This window comes from Nesoenas mayeri, assembly GCF_963082525.1.
Source record: "Nesoenas mayeri genome assembly, chromosome: 3".
Classification (NCBI taxonomy): Eukaryota; Metazoa; Chordata; class Aves; order Columbiformes; family Columbidae; genus Nesoenas; species Nesoenas mayeri.
Genome location: NC_137544.1, coordinates 103,346,859 through 103,368,408, shown reverse-complemented (window position 1 = coordinate 103,368,408; position 21,550 = coordinate 103,346,859). Strand labels below are relative to the sequence as shown.

At 40.7% G+C, this 21,550-nt stretch overlaps 1 protein-coding gene across 5 annotated transcripts in view; it reads left to right on the top strand.

Moving 5' to 3' along the window:
• Window positions 1-8,576: 8,576 nt before the first annotated feature.
• The window catches only part of LCLAT1 (lysocardiolipin acyltransferase 1), a 128,953-nt gene continuing 115,979 nt past the window's right edge, over window positions 8,577-21,550 (top strand). For 2 of the 5 annotated variants that reach the window (XR_013921951.1, XM_080341366.1), the window contains exons 1-3: window positions 8,577-8,713; window positions 8,867-9,301; window positions 11,910-11,954. The gene's annotated coding sequence lies outside the window, so the exon portion shown is untranslated. The remainder of the gene's footprint in view (window positions 8,714-8,866; window positions 9,302-11,909; window positions 11,955-21,550) is intronic. The other 3 variants (XM_080341369.1, XM_080341368.1, XM_080341367.1) reach the window with 2 other exon arrangements.

Genomic DNA, 21,550 nt, shown 5'->3' with positions numbered 1-21,550 from the left:
ATGGAGGTCCCTTTGCATCCAGTGATTGCTCCCAAGGTTGGGTTGCTCCCACACAGTAACCCCAAGGGGACTAGTCCAGCCCAGGGAGGAAGTAAGGAGCGGTGGCGGGTTTGTTAGCACTGGGAAATCCACAAGTGGTTTGAACAGTTTTTTGGGAGTTCAGAAAACTCCTGAGGGTTGCTGGTGCTGATGACAAAACAGCAGCTTGACCAGGAAGACCAGGTGTGTGCTACTGGGAGCGCTGCCTTTCCTCACTCCCCACTACTGCCTCACTCTGTCTCACTTTGCTGCCTTGACCTGACCAGCCCCTGTAAGTGTGACCCATCTCTTGTAGCTTGTTATCCCATATTTTATTTGCATCACACTGGATCCATCCAGGTGATTAAACAAAAGACATCTTTTTATTATTGTTGTTGTTTTTACTATACAACTGCTATGTCCTTTATTAGGGCTTTGCTGTTCCTGTGAGCAATAATCTCTGGAAACTTGGATAGGATCCTTTGGCTCACACTAGAAAAGGTAATAAAATCCTGGGAACCCAAAATGCTTCTCTGTTGTTTTCACCAAACATCTTTTCCCATCTTGAAAAATGTGCTTCTCTGTTCTGACTTGTTTCCTCATTTAAGGAAAATTTCTCTGTAACCTGCCGGCTTTCTTCCTGTCCAGCAGATCAAGGCATTTGAGAGGCTGTGACCAAGTGCTCAGGGGGCTCCCCAGACCTCACTTCTGCTCCTCATGACACTTCTGACTCTCCCTACAGTTACAAGGAAGCCACTTGTTTCCTCATTGCTCTGGGTTCTCCATCTGCCACCTTATGATATAATATTTACTTACCTTTTCAAAGCACTTAAATCTCCGTAGGAATGCATTATAAAGCTGCATTAGTGTTATTACTATTCTTCGTTGTGTAACTTTGAGAAATGGCTTACATAAGTCTGTCTCCCCTGTCCCCTCTCTGACCCCCATCCATTGTCCCGCTGCTGCTGCCTCCTCCCGCGACAGCAATAATTAAGCTCCAGTTTCCCAGTATTCCCCTCAAGCTCCTACCCAGATCTTGGGCAACAACCATCTAATCTCCTCTGTGTCGGTCCAGAGACTGACAGTTTTGGATTCAAAGGTCCTGCTGCTTCTCTCTCCACACTTTTGTTGAACATGCCTGCACTAGAGTCCTGATATAGGTTTTCAGAGGCTCCAGGAGGACTTGCATGATCTCAAAGTCCCCTTTTTCTGGCATCTCTAATGTACCACATCAACAACAAACTTAACTATTTCCTTATAACTATGACAGGAGTTTTATCAGGAGGATATTTATAACCTTTTAGCCCCACACTCTCTCAAGCTCAGCTTTCACAAACCAAGTATAGTAGGACCATAAGAGCAGTCAAGTAGCAGCCTAAAGGAGAACATACCTAGATGTTATCGTGGGAAGACCAAAGCTCCCGACAAGAAAGATATAGCTGAATGCTGATGTGCTACTGACTGCTACTGACCTGCTTTCTCTCCTACAGCATTTTTCCTTTTAGTAGGTAAGTTAAATTTTTTTGCTCCTTTTATTTTCTGTCATGCCAAAACACTTATTTTCAGTGAGATAAAAGGCTGTCAAAACAGCAGGTACTTGAACTAACAGCACCATGTTGGAGGTTTCACTGAATGGACTGGTGACAGGAATCCAAGGAGTGCAAACTAGTGAGACTCCTTGATGCTCTTCCTCTTCTTTCTCTTCCTCCTTTCCTGAAGGACATTGGACCACATCTTTACCATTTTATGTGAAACAGCTGCCAGATTTCATGCCAGAGGTGACCGTATTTCAGAGACAAGCAAATGTGCTGCTGTATTGCTGCCAGATACTGATCTCATGTACATTAGCCCTGGCTTTTCAAATGGCTCCATTGGACTTCCATGATGCAGCTCCAGTCTGACCCCAGTGTAAAAAAGATCTGAGACCATTCCACTATTTTTTGGTGTTCAAAAAATGTAAAGTATGTGGCTTATAACAGAGTACTCAAACATTCTACCATCCTGTTAACTCCTGTCTCACACAGGCTTGCTCTCTCATAGCCAATTATTTAGATGAGAACTAGTGACTAATAGAAGCAATTTGTAGGAAACATGCTGTTCCCAAGTGACCAACAGCAAATTGCTAATGACTGACATTAGAATGACCGTTCTCCAAAGAGGAACAGTTGAAAGCCCACTGTGCATAGCACTGATCACATTTAACAACAAAACAATGCCCTCCTCCCCCCTGCCCTGATACTGGCACCTGCCATTTATCCTGGCTACTGCTTCCCTCCTTTCTCTGGTACCTCTGTAACAGCAGTTACAGAAATGCAAGGACCATGTAGTTGTTTACACAAACACGTAATGTGATTTAAAACACTTCTGTAATGTGACCTTATAAACTTGATGGACAAAATATTAAAAATACAAATGCACTATGGGGAGCAATTCTGCACTGCTCAGGAGATGGATCATAAGCCTTAATAGATCATTTCCATCTCTGAAATTTCTGAGTCATGATGAATGGAATTTCTTAGTATTTGAAACAAGAGAGAGGCACATTCAAAAAGACTGGAGAGTACTGCAGTCTAAAATCTTTGCACTATAAAAAAGGCAGCCTTGTTTTTTATTGCCCCTGTGGGAAGTCTCCTGTGAACCAAACAGCAACTAAATCAAATAAACATTTCTGAATTAAATCCATCTTCTCTTTAGCTTTGGGGAGTTTAAAAAACCCAGTAATTTATTGAATTGCCTTTCATGGTTATACCTGCAGATGCCTTTTGAATTTGATAGCAAAACCATTTAAACTCATAGTGTTTCCCAAATCAGCTAAAGCCATTATATCACCTGTGCCAGTTACTATATTTGTAGGGCTGTAAACAGTGGCCTTTATTGTTTGCTGTTCATGGGACTGTGCATAAGAACGAGCTTAGTCTGTCTCCAGAGATATACACCTACCTTACTGGCACCAGAAATATTATACCAGCTTAAATCAGTGCAAGCTTTCCATGCTGTCACAGCCTCCACTGTTTTGATTTGGTGACGGTAATTTCTACTCACTGCTGTGCTGATACCCTTTGAGTCAAGGTCCCTTCTCTACTTCTGCTGTTTCTGAAAAAAATCAACAAGTGCAGCTTAGGCATGTTATGAACAGTTAGAAAATTTCCACACCTAAGAGGGTATGTTGGCTTGGATATCTGTTTTCCTTCGCAAGCAGATGGAGAGGTGAAAATCCTTGCCGTATTCTTGTCTCGAACCCTCCAGAAAAGTAGAAAAATGAAGGGGAGAAGGTAAATAAAGGTAAATGATCCAGACATCAAGCAACTTAGCTTTTCTCACAGGCAGTGGAATTCGCTTAGAAAACACCAAGAGAGAGGAAAATCCCAGGTGGCTGTGGAGTACTGCAGTTTGGGCAAATGAGCTAGATGAGGAGCATTAGGGCAGAGCACAGAGATAAGGGCAGAGCCCTCCTAAAGGGTTTTAGGAGTAAAGGCAGTAAGAGGCCCTGATTATATTGTCTGCACTGCTCCCTGGGGCCGAGTTCTTTGGGGAGAGCATCTCATGACCTCCCACCTCTTGCATATATGACCCTTTCTCACCTTTCCTTTCTGGCACATAATCCTTTCCTCTTCTTCTTCCCACTCCTTCAATTTACCATTATAACATCTCTGGGGCTAATTCTGCAATTATTTATATGGTACAGGACCACTAGGAGAACATTTAACACATCCTGATGTGATTTAGGAGGTGGAAATGGCCATGTGAACACCAGGTTCTCATAAGTAGACCCGTAAGTAGCCTGTGGGTCACAATTTGAAAATCTTTTGATGCAAGCACAGCCAGGCCATTCAGCAGTGAGAATTTGTAGAGACTTCCCTTGTTCAAGTGACTGAGGCTTTTGCAAGGAACAAGAGAAAATGAGTTTTCTTTCTGATGTTTTTTGGCAATTCTAGGGAGGCATGACTGGATGCTTAAAGATATTTTCCATATTGCTTGTATTTTCTTTCCTTTTGAGTATCACATGGTCTGTCATTTCCCTCAGCTCAGATATAGGCCCCAAGGGGACTTAGTCTATGAGTAAATCACAAAACTAAACAATAGTGATTAAAACCCAAAATGTTCAAGCATACTGCTGTTATTAGTGACGCTGGTTTCAAATGCTTTTCTCTCCTTTATGTCTTCCCTCCCCTCTCTTGGTAGCTTGTTATGAGCTCCATGATGCCACTTGTCATCCAGGTGAGCTGTGCCAACATGGGATGGATGGAAGGGTCCTACTGCACATCATATCACTAAAAACATTTTGTAAAGCTATAGCAAAAAAATTACCTTTTCCTGTGTTACTGTCAATATCTTAAATTCTTCATTCCATACCTTTCCAACTCCTGTCAGTGAATGGATGGTAGCTTGTCTCATTTCCTGGTTTCACTTTCTGTTTCTCGGGTGCTAGCACAACTAGAAAATCTGAATAATTTTTGACTGCACTCCCTTCCAGAAAGGTTTTCATTGATTCTCTCCCCGCACTGTAGTCAATTCTTGATTTTTTCAGTCTGTTTTTCCACATGATTATTGTTTATGTGGGCACGCTGGCTTTCAGTGTAGCTGCAAGTCTCCCTCCAATAGCTATCGAACCTGTTTGATGAACTTCACTCAAATGTGATGGAAGGGCAATAATCTCAGAAATAATCATATTCCTACAAGATTTGTTAATACTAGTGAACCAGTGAGCAAGCTGGAGAAGTGAGAACTAAATTCATGTCCCCACTGAGCAAACATTATTGTTTCTCTTGGCATCTGGTACTCGCTGGCTAACCCACCCCTGCTGGTTCTTGCTTTGTGGGGTTGTCATCTGTGGTGTGGGGAGAACATGAAATTAATGCAGTGGGGATGGAGGTGGGCTGAGGGATGCAGGGAGCAAGTTTGTTGGAAATCAGGCTTTACTTCTTCTTGCTCTCCCCACAGGAATAGTTTTGTGGCTAAATTAAATCTACATTGTATTATTTCAAACATGTCAAAAGCTTGACTTCAGCTTCAAATGGCTTTATTTTTGTGGAGGTAAAGCCAGTACCTTAATATTATTTTAACAAAGCCTTCTGAAATGCACATGGATTTCCAGTCAGCCAGATTCTTCCTTTTTGCTGAATGCTGAACATTCTTTTCTTCCCCTCACTGTTGTCTTTGGCTGTTGAAATTGTACTTTCCACTTTCACAAAAACTGTAGGGGCATTATGAATGCTTGTATTTTTCTTGAGCAGACTTTTGCTTTCTAATAAAACTCTTACACCAACTCATCTCACGCAAGTTCAGCGTTAAGTATATGATTGTAAAGCACAAGGTGCTTATCTACTTTGCCTGTGTAGTTGCAAATGAAAATTAAATTCTCCTTTGTGTTTTCTAATAGAGTGCCATGGCGAATGGTTGAAAAGATGTCATGTTCTTCTTCAGTCAGCTGCACATCAATGTGAGAGACAAAATGATTTATCTACAAACAGTACAAAATTGCTTTTGAGTCCTTAAGGAAAACAGGAACACAATTACTTGTTATTATCTGTCTTAGCAAATTTTTTTCTCCACAGTTATAAGTTAACTATCTTAACTGGAAGTTTGTGTAGCTGGGTGTTGGCATTGTAAGGAGAGCTGTATAGTGTTTCACATTTTCTAATCAAATTATGAACTGTGATTACTATCACCTGACAGCACTGTCAGCAAAAGCAAAGCAATAGGGAGAGTGATTTGTCCAGAATCACCCTGGAAGTGGCAGAGAGTGGGCTGCAGTAAGACTCTGGCCTGCATTTGGGTGCTCAGAGATATACGCTGGAGTGCTCAAGCTTCTTACTTAGCTGCAAAATCTTCAAGATTTTATTAACCCATTTTAGCATGGATTCCTTCCATGCAGAGAGCTTCAACCTGAGAGACAATTAGCCATTATCAGTTTATCAAACCAATGTAAAGAGCTGTGACTACCCTGCATTACAGATACCAAAAGCCACATGTAGATAGGACTGCAGTTTCACCTCTTCCACCTTCCCATACAACAACAGTATAGTAACTGGGGGACAGCTTTTCCATTTTCCTTTTCCAGGGCTGTACCAGGAGGCCTGTTGCGGATGCCATCACTGCAGGTGCCCCATTCCTACTCAAACCTTCCAGGCTGCAGTGAGTATTCATTTCACCTAGTTTTAAATATCTGGCGAGCAAAAGTGCTCCCAAAATCAGCCAATTCAGCTCCCGATGTGCTGAGCTGTCTCAGACATTCAATTTAGAATGGAGTGGGTCACTTTTTGGAGTTGCCTAGAGTAAGGAACCTTGATAACTAAGGCTGCGTAAATGCCTGTTTTGTAGTTAGCATAAGTCAGGTGAGCTGAAGACCCCAACAAACAGCCTCCTGACACAAGAGACAGTGCGATTTAGTAGGGGGTATTTAGGATGCTATTAGTACTTTTAATTAAGACCTTGTCCAGACAAGTTCTGAGATTGCATAAGGTCATTGGGAAGTCTGTTCCAGTGATTGACCACCCTCATTTTGAAGAATTCCTTCTTAATATCTAATTGAGATTTCTTTTGCTGCAACGTGGGGCCAACACCTCATCTGTTTGCTGTGCACCTTTGAGAAGAGTCTGGTTCCACTTTCTCAACAACCTTCCACCAGTGGAAGACAACTGCTAAGTTCTCCCCTTAACCCCCTACTCCAGGCTGAATCAATGAACAAGAGCCCTCAAAAAGGGATGATAATGGAATTTCCAACATTTTTATGACTTTTAGGATGAGATTCCCAGAAGGCTCATTCCCTAATTTGTTTGTTTCAAATACTCAGAGTTCATGAATGATTCTCAGCTCCACAAAGGTATTTACTAAAGCAATGAATTCTCACTGAATGATGCTAAGCACTTCTGAAAAGCCAATGTTGTCCTCAAAATCAGCTGCAGTAGAAAAGAGGCATCCCACCAGAGGTGTGGCTATGGGGCAATATACCCCTAAACGTGTACAGGATTGTGTTTTGCCCTGGTGTTTGTACTTTGCAAGGGCTTTGCAGAGGAGGATGTTCACCTGTACATGTGAAATAGTTGTGGGATCAGAAAGAGAGAGTGGGTCGCTTCAGTCCTAATCCAACAGCTCTAGTCTGCCAGGCATGGGCTCACTTTGGCTTTACACGAGTATAAAATTTTACTTAAAACCTCCTTGTGTTTTTCTTCTTGGATTGGGGGTTTCACCAGATTTGTTTACCTTGTAAAAAAAATACATGTGCAAAGAGTACCAGAAGGTTAACTGTGTCAAGAGGGAGCGGCAGTAAAGCAGGGCATGATAAAAGCTGAAAATATTGCCAGTTTCAGAGAAAGTTAAGGGAAACCATCTCTTCATGGCAGTGGAAATCACATCATGGCCCTTTTGTTCTTCTCTCACACTTGACAGGCTATTTTATTACGAAATTCGCAGCTAACAGTGGTGGGTTTTCCCCTTTGTACAGCACTGGTGGGCTAATGAATCATTGTCCCTTTTTAGAACATAACTAAATTAAGACGAGGACTTTTTCCTCCTGAGCGCCCCCAGCCATCCTTTCCCACAGGCTAACCCATGGGAATGGCAGCATGGCGCTGTGTACCACAGATCATGTACTGGCCAAAATCTCCTTTTCAGGCCAGCTGGGGCCCAGACTTTTGGGGGAGAGAGGAGGCCGAGGGCAGCGGGGCTGAGTCCCAGGGAGGTGGCGTGTCCCTGTGCGGGGCCCACGGGTCCTTCAGCCATCTGGTCTCTCCCCTGTCACCCAGATGTGTGTGCATGAGTGTAGAATCATAGCACAGTCTGGGTTGAAGGGGCCTTCAAAGCTCATCTAGTCCAACCCCCTGCCATGAGCTAGATCAACCAGATCAGGTTGCTCAGAGCCCCGTCCAGCCTGGCCTGGGATGTCTCCAGGGATGGGGCATCTACCACCTCTCTGGGCAACCTGGGCCAGCGTTCTACCACGCTCATTGTGAAGAATTTCTTCCTCATGTCTAGTCTGAATCTCCCCTCTTCTAGTTTAAAACCATCACCTTTTGTCCTATCACAACACACCCTTCTAAAAAGTCTGTCCCCATCTTTCCTACAGGCCCCTTTTAAGTACTGAAAGGCCACAATAAGATCTCCCTGAAGCCTTCTCTTCTCCAGGCTGAACAACCCCAACTCTCTCAGCCTGTCCTCACAGCAGAGCTGTTGCAGCCTCTGATCATTTCTGTGGCTCCTCTGGCCCCTCTCCAACAGGTCCATGTTTTTCCTGTGCTGAGGGCTCCAGAGCTGGACACAGGACTCCAGGTGGGGTCTCACCAGAGCTGAGCAGAGGGGCAGAATCACCTCCCTCAACCTGCTGGCCACGCTCCTTTTGGTGCAGCCCAAGATACGATTGGCCACCTGGGCTGCAAGCACATGTTGCTGCCTCCTGCCAATCTTTCACTCACCAGTACCGCCAAGTCCTTCTCCGTGCCAGGAGCGGGTGAGGGTGCGGGGGGTGCTGCGCCTTTAAGGGGGGCCGGGGCCAGAGTCGCTGCCATGGCGACGGCCTGACAGCTGTGACCGGAAGTGATTGGGGGTCAGAGGTCGGCGGTGGCAGCGGGATCATGGCGGCGGCCCTGGAGACGCCGGGCGCCGGTGCGGCCGCGCTCCCCGGGACGGCGGCTCCTTGAGGGGGCGCGGAGCGGAGCGGAGCGGAGCCTCCTCCCGCCGCGGCGCTGCCCCGTCTCAGGTGAGGGCCGGCGGGCGGGTCCGGGTGCTCCCGTGGCGGCTGGGCCGGGCCGCGGTGCTGAGCAGCGGCCCCGGGTGTCCGGCCGGGCCTTGCCCGTGTTTCTTCGCCGAGCTCGCCCTGCCGGGCTCTCACCCGCCTCCCGTTTCTCCGCAGGCATGGTCGCCGCGCTGTAGGAGGGCGGGGAGCCGCGGAGATGGAGGAGAGCGCCTGAGCCAGCCCGGGACACGCTCGGTGTGAGCGGAGCGCGTACGTTACCCAAACCCCGTGCCAAGGGAGTAACCGGCGGCGCGCTGCTGTAATCTCACCCTTCTAGGAAGAGCAGGGTCTCATGTGGTGACTTGCGCATACGCAGAAGTTAATCAGTTTTTGCCAGCGGTATCTGGGTGGTTTTTCCTCTCCGCTGTGCCCGTGGTCACTTCTCCCGTTGACACTGGCGCTGCGCCGCTGTCTTGGCTCGATGTGCCCTTTGGCAAAGGGAAACTGTGACCTGAATGGGCCCTGCGTGAGAAGTGCAGGGCGAGTATTGGAACAAGGCGGGTAACTTTTCCCCACTGAGCCGTTCGGAGCGTAACTGTGGCCACAAAGACGGTGTGTACTAAAAATAAATATTAGAATTAAGCTATGTGGGCAACTTCACATTGGTGCTTACGTGTATTCATTGCAATACAGTACTAGGCTGTCACTCGGCTTTTTTTAATCTCTACTTATGCTAGTACACAGAGTGGACTGTAATTGCTTAATGGGTGATGTGTTTTGCTTATTGATTTGCTTATTGATTGCTAAGGATCTCCATATCTCATTTAGTTCACGCTCAATGTCTCCTGTTTTGAAGACATCACCCACTCTCTGCTTTTGGACCCCTGCACTTTTCAGTAGTAGTTACCACAGCAATGTTTTAATGTTTCTCAAACACAAACCTGTTCCACTGTAACACAGAGAATAACGGATTTTTTCCTTTCTTATCTTACAAATGGGGAAACCAGAGTAAGACATACTTTGGCCTTTCTTTGTTTTTAAATTGAATACAGACATCTGAAATGAGCTAGTTGACTTTTGTAATGAGATTTAATAGTGTTATACTCAGAATGCAAAGCTTCAGTGGCAGTTGTACTGTTTGGCTTCTCAGCAGATCAAGGTATAGTTTAACAGTGTGAATACACAGTTTGGTTACTGTGTGGTCTCACTGCTTTGCCATCACTGGCCATGGGTTATTGCTGCTCTCTTTGTGGTGGATTTAGTGGCTGGATGGTTGCAGGGTCAGTTGATCGAACAGGTTTATGGGGATGGCTTTCTGTCAGGTGGAAGCTATTCTAATGAGTGTTTGATCTGATATGACTGAAAGCTGTTTCTCTTCCTGCACTAATGTAAACCAGCTGTGGGTTATGTATAATGTGAAACTGCCTCGAGAAACTAAATCTCAAATTGGTCATTTCAGAAGTTTTAAGTGTACTCTTTATTTTCTGAGGGTTTGGATTAAAAAGAGTCTACCATGTGTAGGGAATATGTGTTAAGAGTGAAGGTAGTGTAAGTCTGTGAAGGAAGTTTCCCATCTTTCCAAAGTCTTTTCTCCATTCACTTCTGGCTAAAAACCTTCTGCGCTAAAAAAGGGAAGCCTCTTACAAGGCCTTATTTAGACCTCAGAGGGAGGTCCACCATGTGTACCCAGTGAGGTGGGAATCCTGAAGGAAAAGTAACTTTGTGTCCTACTGTAAAAGCCAGACTGAAGTTGGCAGAGAAACCATGATTCTGGTATGTTCCAGCTCCTCAGTCTTGATGAGTTTTGCTTTCATGGGGTTCCCTGCCACCTTGACAGAAGCAATCTGAAAAGAAAATTGAAATGTCATGAGGCATCATCTTCACATCCACCTGGGGTTTCAGCAGTGTTAGGTTTACATGGTCCAGCAGATCCTTTCTGCAGTTGTTCAGCTGGCAGGCTGTCATCTGTTTCATCTGGTCCTGCTGAGTCTTGACTTCTTCAGCAGCTATTCTTAATAATGCTAGTCTAAATTCTTAATAACCTGAACTGTCTCAGGAGCGAATCCTCTTGTTCTTCTGGTTTTCTATTTGTTTCTCTCCAAGACTTCTCCATGTAGAGTTTCTACCTCCTAAACTTTGTTTAAACAATCTCGTTTATGTCCTTTCTTGTCACCTGTCCTTCAGTGTGCTGCTGCCTCTCACTCCTTCTACCTCTGCTTTGCCAAAACCCACCTTTTTCCTTTTGTTGGCTTAATCTTCCATCTTCTTGGGAAACGCAGTGTCTGTGCCTCAGTTTATCCTTTCCTCCTACCTGGTCATCATGTATTTGTGTTTTCCTGTCCTCCTTTCTTTCCTTATTTCATTCTCCTGTTGTCCACTTACAGTCCTGTTAAAGGTTGCCCCTTCCTTGTTCTTTTGTTTCTTCAGGTTGTGATGCTGAGAACACACAGAAACGATTCCTCATGTTCTGTATCTGATGCTGAGTTCCATAATCTGGATTAATGTTTTTATTACCTATAGACTGAGATGAGCTGGCTTGTTTGTGTTCCATATGCAGTGTTTGGTCAGCGCTAGGAGCTAAGAGTGGGGAAAATGTAACCTTTTTGAAACAGATTCCTGCTGAATGTGTGCAGAGGCTTGCAGTTTGGCTTTATGTGACTTTTTGTTAACCAGACCAAGAAGCAAATTGCTCCTGAAATCAATTCTGCATGATAGTTTGTTGTTGCTACTGCAGGGCACAGTGAGATGTGGGATGGCAGTATTAGGAGACTTCTTGAAATGTAGACAAAATGTCTATTCTTTTTCCTAGTATGTTTCTCTTAGCTGAACTGGTTTGCTTCTGAACTTGTTTTGCCATAAAAAACTTAATTTCTTGATTTTGATTTGTTTTTATCAAGGTTTCTTGCATGCTTAGGGGTTCAAAACTGGAGGAGTCTTTACTCATTAATAAAGGATTAATTGGTCTACTAGATTCACACACTATCCTTTCAGGAGTTTGAATAATCAGGCTTAGTTTTTCAGGGTTTTGTGTGTGTGTGGTTCCCCTTGCCCTGCCCTTGGGATTCTTTGAAACAAAACTGGTTTTTTTTAATCTTGCTGCTTTTAAACATGACTTTTCAAGATGTTGAATCTGTGATACTAAAACTTCTGTCACTTTCGAGGTTTTGGTGGTTTTTTTGGACATCCTTTGGTATAATACCTGCTATTTATTTTATTTCAGGTATCAAGGGAACAGGTATTGCTTTCACTCCAGTGGTTCTGAAAGGTATAGCTTAAACTGAAGTGCTTTCTCATTGAGCTTATGGTGGTTTTGTTTTTCTTTAAGGCACGCAGCATATCTTGTGTTGAAAGAAAAATATGTATTAGCCCTCTTTTGGTAGCAGCTTCAGAGGTGCCATTAAGGCTAAATGAATAGATTGCCTAATGTGCCTATATGAAGCTGTTATGTGTATCACCATACATTGCATGTAGAAAGATAATTCATTTTCCTTGAAAATGCTCTAATCTTTTATAAAATTAGTGTTTGAATTGTGGAAGTGTTCCTATAAACTACTGTTCCTCAGACATACTCACCGTTCCTGGGGGCTTTCATCTATGAATGATAGATTGTTTTGTACTCCTTCACCAGATTAGTGAAATGACGTGGCTGGTTATAGTCAGAAAAGTCAAAATATAACCAAACACCCAGGCTTTTAAAGGAGAACAAGAAATAAAACATAACCAAGCTGTTAATTTCTCTTGCTAAATCAAAGATAATAAAAGGCAGTGCTGGTACTGACAAGTACACACAATTGTGATTTTTAAACAGAAATGGAGTTACTTTGATTTACTGAAATCTGTTAGTTGCATCAAACTGGTAATAGTTGTTGCAGATCAGGATTTAACTGACTGTTCAGAGTAACTGGTATTTGTTATGTTATATGTGAATGAACACACACACACACACACACACACAGGTTAGTGTGTGGTTATTTTTTTTTCCTTTTAAGTTTTGAATGATCAGTATGATAATGATTCCACCCAAATATAAATGTTAATTGTAGAATAAGAGAAAATATGCTCTATGACCTTCAAATCTTTTAGGAATGTCCTCTCTGCTATTAGAAGGTAAAAGTTTTACCATCTTGTTACACGAGGGCTTGTGTGAAATGCCTCATGTGGCTGTTCATGTAGTCTTAACAGTGATAAAGGTGCTGAGAATCATCTGTTCAGCTTAATCAGCTCCTGGAGCAACAGAAACTGTAGATAAAATCCAAACCCATTTTATTTTCTCAAAGAAAATTATTTGTCTAAGTAATTAATTGCACATCACTTGGTAATTTTGCTCTTAGGTTTCATTATGGTTACTCTTATCTAGTGTTTGCATTGATTTTTAACATTGATTTTCCCCGATCTCCACACAAGCAATGATCCACAGCCTGCATTTGTTCAGGTCAAGTATTAGCATTGTGTGTTCAAATTCAGAAGATAATTGCATATCTTGCAAATTGCCCAATGGCTGTTTCATCTTGAAACATTTAGGAATCCTTTTTAGTTTCTCGTAATTATAATGTTTTAGTCAGACAGCAATCTAAACTTAAGACAGCACTTTGGCAGTGATATGCTTGTTTTTCTAAAATGAGCACAGTTTCTGTGGTTAAATTTTCCTTTCATTTAAATATAGATTTCAATGAGTGTAGGCCAGACTTTTCCAACCATGTTTAAAATTAGCTGAAGCCATATTTTAAAAAATATGTTCTCTAATGTGATTGAACTTGTGTAGAAAAATGTGTGCAGAAATGAAGGTTTTTAATCTGATTAATGCTTTTGAAGTGTTTTTACAATTTATGTGCAAAAAATGTTTATAGACTGGCTCAAATATGACCTGATATTATTATTCTCTTTGTAATAAATACCACTGAAAGCACTTTGTGCTGTGCTTCTGAAACTTGAAAGGTACCTATACAGAAAGAAACTGTAAATTCCACTCATCAAGCAGCTAAGTTACAACATCAAAACAAAGCAAAATGCTTGCTGTTCTTCCAGGCTTCCACACAAGTGTCATTTTGGAGATTACTGTAGTTCTCATTGGTCATCTTGTACTTCTTTAGGCAGGTATAGTTACCATTCTCGGTAAGTTGAAGTTGTAAACAGACGGATAGCAAGTGTTAAGCTTTGTCTAGAGCATGTTCAACACTGTATGAATTCTGAGATAGAAGTGGGAATGAGTCTGAGTTGAATCTGTCAGGTGGCCAGCATAACTCCCTGAATTACTGTTAAACATTTGGTCATTTAAATTTCTAGAATTTCATGGTGAAAACCATGTAGAAAAGAAATACTGTCCTAGTTTGGACATGGAACTATGAGAAGTCTGACTTAGTTTTTTGGATGCTTTATTTTATTATTCAGATGCTAGAAGGACTAGAGCGGTCTAGTTTTTAATACTTGGTCTTAGAGCAATCAAACCTCTGTTCAGCTGATAATTCAATTTGTTTTCAAAATCATGTTTGTTACTGTGGTTTTTTTATGGTCTGCTACAATGTAAGGGATGTTGATTTTGAAAGAGCTGGAAATACTATAGCAGTAGTAAACTGGTAAAGCTTACCTTTTTTCTAATTGCTGCAGCTTGTGCTATTACTTTCAAGAAACTTAAATGGAACAAAGACGTGTTAATTTCGCACAATGATTTTTCTCATGAACAGCACCGACTCTTACCCAGAACTCAGGTGGGACAGCGGGTATTTCTCAAGCATTCAGCTTACTGAATAGCAGCTACACATGTTGTGCTTATTGAAAAACAACTTTTAACTCTTCTAGTGAGGTAAAGCCAGGAGACAGTGGTGACTGCATGATGATCTGTGAAAGTTAACATTTCGAAGGGAACCAAACTGCCTTCCAGATTCCCATTATGGTCAGAACTTGGAGCTTGTTCCTAGTTCTGCTGTGTAAATGTTTTAGGTTATGTATCAACTGGACCTGGGAGCCACGTACTTCAGTCATCAGGATGTCCTGCAAAAGACGTCTCGAAGACCAGAACATATAGAAATATTTACCTGTTTAAAACTCTTCACCTATAGAAAACCTCTTTCTCTTGAGTACTATATTTCAGAAAGTGTGAGGTAATATACTCATGCAAAGGTTATTGAGCTGATTTGTAGCATCTGTAAGGTAAGGTTTCCTTTCAGCCTCCTGCATAGACAGTATGTTCTTTCCTCTTCTGTCTTCAGTATGAAAACACCACTAGATCTTTCAACTTCACTGGTGAATTCCCTTAAAAAGAAAACAGTTTTAGCAATTTCTTTCAAGATCTCTGACCTGGGTCACTAGATCTGTCCTTAGGACAGGTGAAAAAGATGCTCATAATCAGGTTGCTGGCAGCGTAATTCATCATCAGATAGTGGAAACAATTAATGTTCTTGGGAATGGCGTGCATTTCACATTTGGAAAGAGGCTGCTGGGTTTGGTTTAATCTCTCTTAAATAACAGCAGACTGTTTAGGAACATGAAATGTAATGTTCTGGGTATGCTTGATCTTTCTGAACTTGGGGTATAGACCATTTTAGACAAGGATCAGTCTTACTGTGTTTTGTGCTCTCTCCACAAGAGCATAGATTTTGCACTAGAGTTTCCTTCAAAAATACTTATGCATCAGTCTGATTTACAGAAAGTGTTTTGCAGACTCATCTATTTCTAACCACTAAAAGTGACAAAGGGTGTGTCTCTCCCAAAATTAGGGCTTTGGTCAGAGAATTGTGCTCTTTTATTAGGAACATCGGGTTTAAATTTTCACTTGAATACCAAGTTTTACATAAAATCCTGAGAGTTGTCCATTATTTCCAGTGCTTGCATGAGTCTACTATTCATTACAAAACGGATACGTCATTGTTTTGTTGTAAGCGTTTGTATCTTTAGATCCCAGTTTCCAAAATTTAGTTAGTGGTTGGGTGGGGTTTTTTTTTTTGGTAATAACTTTCTTTACAGAAAGTTGTTTGTGTGTTTTTGTTTTTTTTTTTTTGCCTTACATTGTAATGAATGTAGAAATTCTACTTATTGTGTCTCAGTACTACTCTGAAGAAAGGATCTTGGTCTCTTTCCTAAATATTGAAACGTGTTTAGTTTTGCACCTCTTGGATACAGGGTTAGATGTTGAACAGTGTCAGCTCAACTAAGCAACAAAAAGCAAAACAAACCCACTTTAAGACAATGCTTTAACTGAACAACACATTTCATTTAGATTTTGACAGTGAGTAAAAGAGCTATGTGTTTATCTTGTCTGCCACCTTAATGGCTTTTGAATGACAAATGCTTGCAAAGATGTTAAGGGCTAAACAGCTATATTTTTTGGGTGTTCTGATTACAGTAGGTCATTGAAGGACCTTGAGAGATGGCTGATGTGTGAAATTGAGACAAAGGCTCTGTACTTACGGTAGTATGGAAATTAAACATAAGCAGAAGCAAATGCGGCTTGAGTGGTCACAATACGGATATTGCTAAAATGATTGTTAATAACACAGGAATACGTATTATCTTCTGTCTAAAGGGAAAGAAGCTAAAATTATAGTTTTTCCGTTAAAGTAATTGCAGTAGACTAGTATACTGAAGAACAATGTGACATGATATACAGTGCCCTTGTGCAGGAGAATAGCTTTGAAAATACACTAATAGCAGTTATTTCTAATTAAAAGAATGTTATGAAAAGTTAAGAGGATTTAGTAAGCTTTGATTGTGTCAGTCACATGTTAGTAATGTTTTTCTTATGATCTGCCTGCTCTTTGTGCCTTTGCAGCTTGGTAGACTGTCACCCTTTTGCAGCAGCACCATTCTTCTCAAGTGGCTATTGCAAATACTCCCTTCCCTTTTTTCAGGGAAGCTTTGAGTTATTCTCATGTTGTCTGCAGGCCCAGTTGTGTTCAGAGTCTTGTTTCTTTTATATGTAGACAGTGGCAAATAGAGGCTGGCTTTTAATTTTTGGCTTTATGTAAGGTGTCCATAAAAATCTGCTAAGCAAACTGGCAGTGCATATATTATGCATAGATTTATTATCATGAGCACTGGGCATGCAAAATTAAGCTTGCTTTCAGAACAGAAGGTATCATTGTGAGTAGAATGCTGACATGAGTTTGCATGTTAGGAAGAAAGATTACATTACCTGTCTCCGTCATCTCTCACTGCATCTTGAAATACAGAATTAGCTGAAAAAGGCATATTGAGGACAGGCTTTTGCTGAAGTTCAGAAATGTCATTATTTGTAAATGTAAAATAAGCAAACTTTAAAACTTAAGGAAACTGTCTGCTAGCTTTGGATTTTAGTGCAAGGTATTATGTATGTACAGATGATAATGTTTACTAGAAGTATCTCAAAATTGTGTTTGTTAGGAGATACCCTCAAAAATAGAAAATAGTAGTTGCAAAATATTGTTGTACATAGAGTTCCACAGGCTGCAGAATATTTTAGAATAAAGGTTTTCAGCAATACTGAAAATGATCTGATTTGGCAGAAGAGTAATATTTTAATGAATGTTCATAACATGACAAGAGGAAAGAGAAATTATCAACAGGTGCTTCTTCATCACCTGGAAACTGCTGTTATTGTTGTAGCTCTCCAACCATTTAGCTCAATGTTTACAGTCTTTACAGGGATTATATATTAGTGACTTCAGAGAAAATGCTGATTGTGTCCTCAATATTCTATAAAGATACCAATTCCCAGGATTTTTCTATGTGAGACCTTAGTTCTTCTGCTTGCAACTTGTGTGGGTCTCCCAGCACTTAAGATCTTGGGATGTGGTGTTAGTGTGGGGGACTGGCCCACCCTTAGCAATTACATGTTTTTTTGTGACATCTGTCCTTTACTCGAGAAAGGTTACAGTGTTCTTTCCTGCCCATTTCTATGTCTTGAATGATTTTAATGTTTGTTGTGATGTTATCAAGAACCTTCATTTCTGATTGGGGAGCTATTCAGTGTAGCGTGTTTCATCAGTCTCTTGTTTCTTAATTAGCTGATTTTCTTCTTAACATCTCTCCCCTATGCTGAATTCTGTAAGAGCTGTCAGATTTCCACCAGACATGTACTGAAGAGCTAGGGCATGGAAGTGAAGTTCATGGTGGAATGAGGTCTGGGAAGAAGCAAAGTTGTGGGCAAGTATTTTTCCTTTTTCCAAATGTTAAGCTTCAGCCACATTAATAATATGTCTACAAAACATTATTGGACTGATTTAAAACAAGACTCTAGAACTGTTATATCCCACATGGCATGAAACATTCCTGCTTATTTTTTTCATGGTGTATTGACTTCTTACATGAAGGGAAATAAATTTTAGAAAGAATGTTATACATAAACCATTTGAGACATCCTCTGTTGAGGAAATACCAGCTGTCAAGAAAGATGCAGCCAATGTTGAGTTATATTAAAAACATTGTAAAGGAAATATTTGTCAAGGAAAAGTGAATTAATTAAAACACTTTAACTATTTTTACTCTAGAAGAAGGTTTGGAAAGTTCTATGTAAGCCTTTCCTAAATGCAACCACTATTAAAAGCCACCAATTTATTTTTTCAGAAAGAAGTTAACTTAGGTAAGTTGCTCTAAGTGTAGAATAAAGAAACTTTCTGGCCACAATGCAAATAGGAGGGGAAAAAAAGAGTTGGAGTCATTATACCTTATTACCTTCAAATCCTATAAGCTTGCTTTCATTGATTCTTCCTGATGGACAGAATTTATATCAAAAAGAAAATAGGTTACAATGTTAATATTAACTTTTTTATTTGGAAATCAGTTATTTTATGAGCAGTTAATAACACCAGGAGGCATTATTTTGCTCTGAGGAAAACAGCAAAGTGCACATAAAAAGGAACTTGGATCAGGCATGTGAAACATTAAATATGATAGGATTTACTCTTTCTTTAATCCAGTCTAGCCTGCTGGTTTTAAGGAGTTGTACACTGAATATGTAGATTTACTGTAATGGTTTGAAACATAAGCTTTGGATTTCATTACACCTTTGCTCTTTTTCCTAATAATGTGGCGATGATATCAGATACACCCTGAAATGTAGCAAATATGGAAACAGTTATGTCTATTACCTTTCTACATAATGCTCTTTTTTTAAATGTAAAGAGGTTGAAGGCCATACTTAGATGTTATGGTTATGTGAACTACTTGATTGTTGATTTTTTTGTTGTTCTTGTTTTTAGAAAGCTTAAATATTTAATATGGCTATGTTAGGTCTTAGTCTGTGTCAGATATCCTAGCTTTTAGTTATAATTATTTTCTGGAAACTCATGAAGATCAGTGTGTTTCTTTTGTTCCTTGAAAATATGAAAATTTCATTTCTCAAGTTACATGATTGCTATTAGAGATGAGCAGCTGTTGTTCCCTAAAATTCTCTTCACGCTAGTGTCACGATTTTAGGCTTCGTTAAAATACCAACAGAAACCTAAGTACTAAATGATATATAGCCTAAATTTTTTCATGTCCCTGACATCTCTGCATTTGAATTGACAGTCTGTAACACATAAGATTTTTTTTCCCCTTAAAAACCTTACTGTTCTGCATGGCTTGTGTTTTAGGAATGCCTTAAAGATTTAAGGAATGTGGTCTGTAGAACCCATTTTACTTGTTGCACGTGCTTGGTGTTATGTACTGAACTGAATAAAGGATTGCAGATAATAATCTGAAGGTTTATTTAGTTAAATGCCACTCTGGAGAACTGGGTTTTGCTTTTTACTTGATGAGCAAGATATGCAACATTGTTATTAACAATAATTATGATCCTTGCATTGAATAGTCAGGTTTGAAGCTGGACACCTATAAAATAGAGAATGCAAGGCTTTCACAGCTGCACCTGAAGCTAATAGAAGTTGTGAATTGTGCTTGTGATTTAGAGCACATTGACAAATATTTTGAAAAAAATAGTCTGGAAACATTCCAGATTGCACAGACTCAATTAATATACCTTGTGCTGTGGATCTTGAGTAATAAAAATAGAAAAAAGATCTGTTGTGAAAATAAATTACTGACTTATAACACTTTCAGATAGTAGTATAATGAGCATAATATGAAGGAAAAAGAAATTCTAAAAAAGGTTGGTTTTGTCCTAGGATTTCAATGGCTTAGGCTAATTTTAGCACTGTAGTATAAGAAGGAGAGACCACAGACCCTGGTGAGACCACATCTGGAATATGTGTCCAGTTCTGGGCCTCTCAGTTCCAGAAGGACAGGGAACTGCTGGAGAGGGTCCAGCGTAGGGCAATGAAGATGATTAAGGGAGTGGAGCATCTCCCTTATGAAGAAAGGCTGAGGGAGCTGGGTCTCTTTAGTTTGGAGAAGAGGAGACTGAGGGGTGACCTTATTAATGCTTATAAATATGTAAAGGGTGAATGCCATGAGGATGGAGGCAGGCTCTTCTCGGTGGCAAACAATGATAGGACAAGGGGTAATGGGATCAAGCTGGAACACAAGAGGTTCCACTTAAATTTGAGAAAAAACTTCTTCTCAGTAAGGGTGACAGACACTGGAACAGGCTGCCCAGGGAGGTTGTGGAGTCTCCTTCTCTGGAGACATTCAAGACCCGCCTGGACATGTTCCTGTGCGACCTCATCTGGGTGTTCCTGCTCCAGCAGGGGGATTGGACTGGATGATCTTTTGAGGTCCCTTCCAATCCCAAACATACTGTGATACTGTGAAATGCAAAGTGCTTTCTTGCTGTTAACCCTGGATGTCCAAGTATGTGTGATGGGTAGAGGCAGGGTTCCTGTTTGAAGAACAAAAAATAGAGAAAAAAACAAACCAACCCAAAAACTAACAAACACCCTGAAACAAACAAAAAGCCACCCAAACCAACCAAAGAAACAAACAAAACCCAGACCAAAAACAAAGAAACAAAAACCAAACCAACCCAACAAAAACAAACAGAAAAACAGCCAGGAAGGAAGGAACAGTCTCGATTCTAGTGTGTTATAATTTCTGTATGTTTGATTTTGCAGCTTCAGTATCCCAATAGTTTTTTGAGTGTAATATGAAGGTAACAATTCCCTACCAGTGTGCTGGGTGGTGCTGAATTCTCTTGATCTTTTAGCTTTGAATGCAGCAGACTGTAATTATGCTGGGGATGACCCCTTACTTAAGGTGATGTTCTCCCTCGTGTAAATTCTGGTGGTGCTGTATCTGGCCTAAATACTTTTGAGGCTGAAACTAGCTATTTATTGTATGTCATACTTTCACAGAATCACTTCATCTGTAGCCTGAGACGATGCTTTGCTGGCAATCTGTTTTATTGTATGCAAAATGATAGATATCAGAGATCAGTGCAGACTCCAAAGAGGAGTAACTAGAATGAGTTCCTGAATATAGTATCAAGGCCACTAATCATGTCAGGGCTAAAAAAAATAAAATCTGTCAGTATTCCAAGGTATTTCTACAAAGCAGTTAACAATTGTGAATGATTCTGCAGTTTGAGTGAATATGCAGATCCTACTTTATGCCTTTCACTTAAATCTAGCTTTTGTCCAGAACAAAATAGTTCTTTGTGTATTTACCATATGAGGAAAATTGCATCTTCTAATTTGTCAGTTCACATGTTGAAATATTCTTTATTGTAACTCTTGTGAAAATTGAATTAGCCATTGATGACCACTTTTTTCACTTTCAGTCTGATGATTCTGCAATCGAGATGAAGGATGTTGATCACGATGCCTTTCTTCTGAGAAATTAATACTGAACCATTGTGCATTGATTGACTTTTACTGTCTAATTGGTGATAGACAGGTTTGCTCAATCTTAGTTGGCTTTCACAGTGAAGTTAAGCCTAAAAATGTTCTTAGAGTTATTAGATCTAAATGTATCTTAGTCTTGCATGATATTTAAAATGACACAAAGCTTATT